A 7,916-nucleotide genomic window follows, 5' to 3' on the forward strand; every position below is an offset into this window, starting at 1 on the left:
GTGGCGGCGCGGACCCCCCCACCCCCGCCTGGGTCCTGCCTCTCTCCCGACATCGCTGACTCCTACCTGAGGCCTATTGGGCCGCCCTGGACAACGTGACCCGCTGGGCCGCGGCGCACTCTTCACGGCAATCTACCCTTATGCTGCCTGTGTCCTGGAGCTCCGGAGTCGGGGCACATACTACGCTGTTGCCCCCACGGGCTTCTCTGGAGTTCCGCACCTGCCACTGTGTCTTACACCGCCTGGGCGCGCTCGGGCCTGCTGCATCCCCTTCGCCACCAATCTCGGCGACACCGGTCCACCAGCCTCAGAGGGGTCATAGCCTCTCCTTCTCCGCACCCCCTGGACTCTGGGTGAGCCCACTAGTTGCTCCTCGCCTGCATTGTCCCTGTATACGCATCGGTCCCGGCGACCTGGAGGACGTGCCTCGGCACTAGTATCTAGTTCTCATTTCTCCCCCTTCCTTCTCCTCGATCTCCGTAACGGCCAGGATGATCAAAGGGGGTGCGAGGAAGCAGAGCTCCATCAATATGTTCGCGAAGGCTGCGGGGAGATCATCTGGGGAGGCTGCTGAGCAGGCCTCTACCGCCCCGCCCGACGCAGCCCCGGAGTCCCAGAATATGATGGATTTTATACGAGAGGGTTTCACCGCTCTTCACTCAAAACTAGATGATATGAACGGCACCATATCTTCTATTAAGGCCCACATTGAGAGGACTGACAGCCGTGTATTGGAGGTTGAGACGCGGGTCGGTTCCGCTGAGGATGCGCTAGGGGCCCTGCGCACCGAGGTTGCCGTTCTTTCCAACCGTGTCCTTGAGGTGGAAAAGAAAAATGAAGATTTGGAATCCCGCTCGAGACGCAATAATCTCTGCATTATCGGGGTCCCGGAGGATGGTATCCACGAGCCAATGGAGGACTTTGTTCAGCGCACACTTCTGTCGCTCCTTGATGAGCCCGACGTTTCTCCACACTTCGCAATTGAGCGGGCACACCGCGCTCTGGTGGCTAAACCTAGGCCCGGTGCCCCACCTCGGCCCATCATAGCTCGTGTATTGAACTACCGTGATCGTGACGCCCTCTTCAGGGCTGCAAGACTCAAAGGTGAGCTATTACTGGGCGGTGCAAGGATTCATCTTTACCCGGACTTCTCAACGGCCGTCCAGCGGGAACGCAAGACCTTCCAGGCGGTGAAACGCAGGCTACGAGACCACTCAATCAAATATGCTATGCTCTATCCCGCCAAGCTCCGCATAGAGCACGCCAACCAGGTGTTGTTCTTCACGATTCCAGAGGAGGCCTCCAAATTCATTGATGAACACTTCCCTGGCTGATCCCTCTCCCCTGACCTCGGTTCAGCAGTTATCCTAGGTCCCCGACGGGGGGCGCATGGGCCCTTCCGCCCTCCCGTACCGGGGCCACGTTGATCCTTAATCCCGTAGCCTGCTTGCTCAGTTCAACTTGCAGGGCCCGCCCGGATCGCCACGTGCGAGAACTTTGTCCAATCTACATTTTACCTCCATTGTGGGCATCTTATGTTCTACTTGCTCTGCTGCAACCCGGAGCGACACGGCCAGTCTGGCCTTCAGACCCCCAGGCGCTGATGCCTTTGTTTTGGTTTTGTTTGCAAGGGGATGGGCTTGTCATCCCTCTGTTTGGGGGGGGGGGGGGGTGTGGGTGGGGGGGGTCATGTGGGGGTTTTTGTTATTGGAAAATTAGCGCTGGCAGCGAAGGCAGACTGTGCTGAGGCACTCTGGAACTGTTGTCGTAGGACCGTGAACCCGTCCCTTTGGTCACTGACATTCTTCTTATCCCAAACACCGCCACACTGTTATTGAGAGTGCCCTGACCTTTATGAGCTGGAATGTACAGGGACTGGGTAATTATAGAAAGATGAGGCAACTTCAGTTGCAGGCCGAGCGCCATGGATCCAAGATTCTCTTTCTACAAGAGACTCATGCCCGTTCTGTACAATGCATGCATTTTGCCAAATCCTGGGGTCCCCATAGGTTTTTCACCGAATACTCCTCTCAAAGCCGGGGAGTCATGACCTCATTCACAAGAGCCTCCATTTTACCCTCATCTCCTCGACAATCGACCCCCAAGGTAGATATGTATTGCTCCACGCCATGCTGCACCACAAGGAAGTGATTCTTCTGAACATCTATGGCCCTAACCTTGATGACCCGGATTTTTATGTGCAGGTCACCTCCCTTCTCGATGGCTTCCCCCTTGTTCCAATCCTTTGGGGTGGGGACTTCAACACGATCTTTGATGTAGCTCTGGATAGATCAGGCTCCAGGCCCCGTCACCTCTCCAGGGCGGCTTACGCTGCACTGTCTTCCCTTCCCCGTCTGGCCATGGTGGATGCATGGAGATTCTTCTACCCGGATTCTCGCATCTACTCTTTCTACTCCTCTGTTCATGACTCCTACTCTCGCATTGATAGGTGGGTGATCTCTAACATATTGGTTAAGAGCGTAACACAACTAATGATCCTTCCGAGAACCCTATCTGACCAATCTCCTGTCACCATTACCGTTGATTGGGGCCCCGATGCCGCCCGCATCCGACACTGGAAATTGAAACCCCTCTCCCTACTTGACCTGGAGTTCTGCTCCGAACTTGAGTTGTCGATCGAGGAGTTCTTCGAGACCAACACGGGCTCAGTAACGTCTCAGGCCACCTTATGGGAGTCATTCAAGGTTTATATTAGAGGGATTGCGCTGTCCAAGGAGAATTGGGTCCTTAAGTCGATCCGTAGAGACCTTGCCACCAGCGAATCTAGACTCTCGACCCTGGAAGCTACATGCTCACTTCACTCTACCCCGGGTAACCTGGCTGACATCGGGGAGGAACTGGACAAGTTCCGTTCTCTTGCGGATCGTGAGCAGAGGTTTCTCGATAACCCTGGCATGGCAAGGAGGTATGGGGAGGGAGAGCGCCCCGGCCGCTTTCTGGCTCGGTTGATCCGACACGAGACGGGGTCCCCGCACATCCTCGGGGTTGAGAGAGCTGATGGCTCTATGGCTGTCTCTTCACAGGAGGTCAACAGGGAATTTTTCACCTTCTACGAATCCCTGTACTCCAACGCTGATGAGGTATCGCTGGCGGAGATCGACTCCTTTCTTGACGCCCTCCCTCTGTCAACTTTGTCTTCGGAGACAGTGGGTTCCCTTGACTCCCCTCTCACGCGGGAGGAACTGTCGGACGCTATTGATTATGTTCGGGCCGCACCCCTGGCTCAGACGGTGTCCCGGTCGAGTTCTATAAACATTTCAAGTCACAACTGCTCTCTCATTTGCTGGCTCTCTGGGAGGAGTCCGTGGAGGCCGGGGTACTCCCCCCTTCTCTCCGTGAGGCCACAATCACAGTACTATTTAAGTCCAGTAAACCCCCTTCGCAGTGCGGTTCGTATCGCTCGCTCTCACTCAAACTGCGATGTCAAGATATTTGCCAAGGCTCTGGCTCTCCGGCTGGCTCCCTTCTTACCATCTATTATCCACCCGGACCAGGCCGGTTTTATCCCGGGTCACTCTACCTCCCTGAACCTGAGGCGCCTATTCAACATTATTGACAGAATCAGTCCCGAGACACACGCTGTGGCTGCTGCCCTTGACATGCAAAAGGCATTCGACTCGGTTTCATGGAGGTATCTGTGGCGGATCCTCGAGTGCTGTAAATTCGGCCCCTCTTTTCTCTCCTGGGTCAGACTGCTTTACTCCGATCCGGTTGCCAGGGTCAGCACTGGCGACCGTTACTCCCCCCTTTTCAAGATCGCCAGGGGGACGAGACAGGGGTGCCCCTTCTCTCCCCTGGTCTTTGCTATAGCAATCGAGCCTTTCGCCGACATGCTCCGCCAACTCCATGCTCATAGGGGCCTCCGTTCCGCGGGACAGACGGACATAGTGTCCCTCTATGCGGATGACGTGTTGTTGTTTGTGCGCTCTCCTTCCACCAACTTACCTCCTATACTAGCGGACATTATCCGTTTCGGTCGAGTCTCGGGCCTTAAAGTGAATTGCTCGAAATCCATTCTTTTTCCACTCACGGAATGTACCTCTCCTCCCCCCCCCGACACCCTCGGTTTCACATGGGCCCAAACCACATTTACCTACCTGGGGACGGTGGTGACACGCCAGCGCGAGCTGACCTTCCACGAAAACTACCAGGAGTATCTCACACACTTGACAGCTAAGATCCAGGTCTGGGATAAACTCCCGATTTCTTTGGCTGGCAGGATAGGTCTGCTGAAAATGGTGGTGTTGCCCCAGCTGCTCTACAGGTTCGCTAACATTCCCTTGTGGCCGGGGGTGGGCTTTTTTCGCGACTTGACTCGCACCGTAAACTCCTTTCTTTGGCACTCAGGTGCGGTCCTTCTTAAAATCGGGACCCTTTCCACTCTCATGTCTAACGGGGGCTTCGGTGCCCCTGACTTTCTTAATTACTGGCTGGCGTCACAAATCCAATACACCTCCTATTGGTTTAATACTACAGATCCTCCCCCGCAGGTCCGACTTGAGAGGCTTGCAGTGATTGACCGGGATATCCGCTCCCTGGTGTTGCATCCCGCCCCCCTGGCACGGGACTCACAGAATCCGGTCGCCTGCACAGCCGTTGCACTGGCAAAAATGTGGAAGCTGACGGGGACTGCCTACGCCTTCCATGGCAATCTCCCTCTTTGGAATTTTCTCCCTGGGGTCCCACGGGTTCCACCGGGCACGGTTCGCCGATGGGCGGACGCGGGCTTCGAGCTGTTACGTGACGTGTTTGACCAGGGTATATTCGTCGAGTGGCCCAACCTCCCCTTACCCCTGAGAAGAGACCGGAGTGTATGGCTTCAATACGCATCCCTTCGTAGGACCCTTAAGCGTCATTACCAAACGTTCCCTGCATTGCCACCTGACGACCCTGCCATTGAGGAGCTCACTTCCCCCGGCCCCACGAGGGGTAAGATCTCTAGGTTATATACCATGCTACAATCCAGATTGGTCCCAGACTTCGCTAAACTGAAACGTGCTTGGGAGGCAGACCTCGGTGTTGAGATGTCTGATGATCGCTGGACCCACCTATACCAACGCACACAACGGGTTTCCTTCAACTCCCGGTTTAAACTTATCCAATTCAAAGTGCTTCACAGGTTTCACCACACCTCGATCAGACTACACCGTATGTCCGTCGATCACCCTGCCAGCTGCCCCAGATGCGGCCAGGATGATGCCGACTACATCCACATGATCTGGTCCTGCCCCCGCTTCGCACAATTCTGGGAGGCCGTTTGTTCGACAGTATCCGCTGTAACTGACCACCCCATTGTTCTCTCTCCGCTGGTGTGCCTCTTTCATGATTTCCCAGGCCTCCCCCGAGATTCCAAGAAACTAGCCGGTCTCTGCCTGCTTCTCGCGGTGCGCTCCATCTTGCTCTGTTGGCTTCGCCCCTCACCTCCCACACATGCCCAATGGCTGAGAGCGGTCACGTGGGCCTCTGACTCCGAGGAAGCCTGGTCCCACTTACAACCCACTCACTCCAGACCTAGAAACATCTGGCTCAGGTTCCGCTCCTATATGTCTGACCTAGTCAAGACTCCGGATACCTCCTCCCCTCCCGCTTCCCCCCACCAGCTTGGGTCCTCACCCCTGTCATAGTTTCCTGATGTCCTTTTTTACGATGTGACTGTATTTTGTTCTTTGAATGTTTCATCATGTGTAGTAACCCCTGCATACCTACGCTATGTATGTTGTTCTTTTACATTGTTACTGCCTGACGCTGTTTGCCTGTGTTTTGCTGCCACGCTTATAATAAAAAGAAGTTTAAAAAAAAAAAAGTATGTCTAGCCGCTCAATCCATTCAACCTCCTTTTGTCTCAGTAACTTATGTATGTCACCCCCTCTTTTAGAGCATTTAACTTGCTCCAAAATGACGAGTTTCGTCTGAGCTACTGAGTGCTTATACTCTTTAAAATGTTATGCCACTGGTGAGTGGACTGAGCACAATCGGATGTTAGATTTGTGCTCAGTCCACCTCAATTTCACTTTTCTTGCGGTTAAGCCAACATAAAATAGCCCACATGGACATTTGATTCCATACACCACATTGCTTGTGTCACACGTACTGGTATGCCTAAGAAGGATCTTTTTTCCTGTATGCGGATGGCTAATGCTGGGTCCTTTAATCACATTATGGCAGTGCTGGCAATTATTGCAAGGTAAAGTGCCCCTAAATACATTAGAGCCGACGATCAGTGTTTGATAATCAGCTCGAACGACAAAGTCTCTTATCGATTTACTCTTTCTGTATGAGAAAGTTGGTTCATTTTCGAACAAATTTGCCAATTTCTTTTAATGATTTTCTTGATTTTATTACTCTGTTGAGTATGTTGTCACATACACCATAGCTTCCGAATCCTTCTTCGGTGACCGTTCCAATGTGTTAGCTCTCGGGACTGCTGAAGCCTTCATTATGGCAGCTTCTAATGTGGTTGTTGTATAACCATGTTTCGAAAATTTCTCTTACAATATGCTGATTTGAATCTCAAACTCCGGTGGCTCTGAAATCAGTCTGCGATACCTTAAAAACTGACTATAAGGTATCCTTCGAATTGTGGCAGATGGGTGAAAGCTAGATGCCATCAATGTGCTGTTTCTGTCCGTGGGTTTGTTATAAATGGTCGTGTGTAGGTGATTGTTTTTAGTATAAATTTCCATGTCCAAAAACTGGATCCGATTTTTGTTGGTCTGAGTCGTAAATTTAATCCCTGGTGCTAACTGATTCATGAACTCAAAAAATTGAAGGAGACTTTGGTGAGAACCTCTCCAAATACCAAAAATATCATCTATGACTCTCATGAAGCTTCTTAGGTGAGGCTGGTATTGTGGATTGTTGAGAACCATTGTTTGTTCTAAGTAAGCCATATAAGTGTTAGCATACCCAGGTTCCATAGTGGCACCCATCGATGTTCCTACAATCTGAATAAAGTATCTGTTTTCAAAATGAAAAAATGTGTTGTTTAAGACCAGTTTCAATAGATTCAGTATACACATATTGTTAGCCTTGCATTCTTGTGATGACAATAACCATTCCATTGCCTCCATTCCTGCTTCTTGTGTAATATTTGTGTACAGACTACAGACATCCATGGTGAAAAGGATGTCCGTTGTCTCCTCGAATTCAAGGTCTTTGATCTTTAATAGGAAATCCGTAGAATCCTTAAGGTACGTTGTAGTGTTTTGCACAAGTGGCTGAATTGCTTGATCGATGTATTGTGCCAATAGTTCCAAGAGACTGTCCGTTGCTGCTATAATAGGTCTGCCTGGAGGGTTCTGAAGATTTTTATGTACTTGGTAAAATGTAAAGAACCGGCATTATCGGACAATTTTTGGTTAGAAATAATCTTGTTTTCTCTGTTATCCACTCTTGTTCTACTGCTTCATCAAGAAATTCATTGATTAATGTTGTCACACGATTCGTAGGGTCAAAAGTGACCTCCAAATATGTATCTTGATCATTCAATGGACGTTCAACCTCCAATTTGTGTTTCATTCGGTCCATTATTACTAATGCCCCGCCTTTATCTGCTAGCTTCAGTATAATGTCTTGATTCTGCCAAAATTTGTCCAACGATAGTCTCTTATATTTGGAAAATGTACTCATCATGCTTCTGTAAAGACTGGTAGGGGGTGGTCTGTACTTCTGCTCTCTATATGGTAGAGGGGAGGCACAGAGGACACCAGCCTAGATTCTCTATTCGGTAGCTATGGTCGAGCAATCAAGGCCTAGCTTCTCAGGAGGTGATGCAGGCTGGTTCTTAAGTACAGTGTAGTCGACAAGCCCCCACAAAGGAATGTCCACACACTGTATTGGTTAGAACACAGTCTTTATATAATCAATATTCAAGGTTATGTACACTTATCATAATA

This window comes from Ambystoma mexicanum, chromosome 10 (genome assembly GCF_040938575.1).
Source record: "Ambystoma mexicanum isolate Mex_15411 chromosome 10, UKY_AmexF1_1, whole genome shotgun sequence".
Lineage (NCBI taxonomy): Eukaryota > Metazoa > Chordata > Amphibia > Caudata > Ambystomatidae > Ambystoma > Ambystoma mexicanum.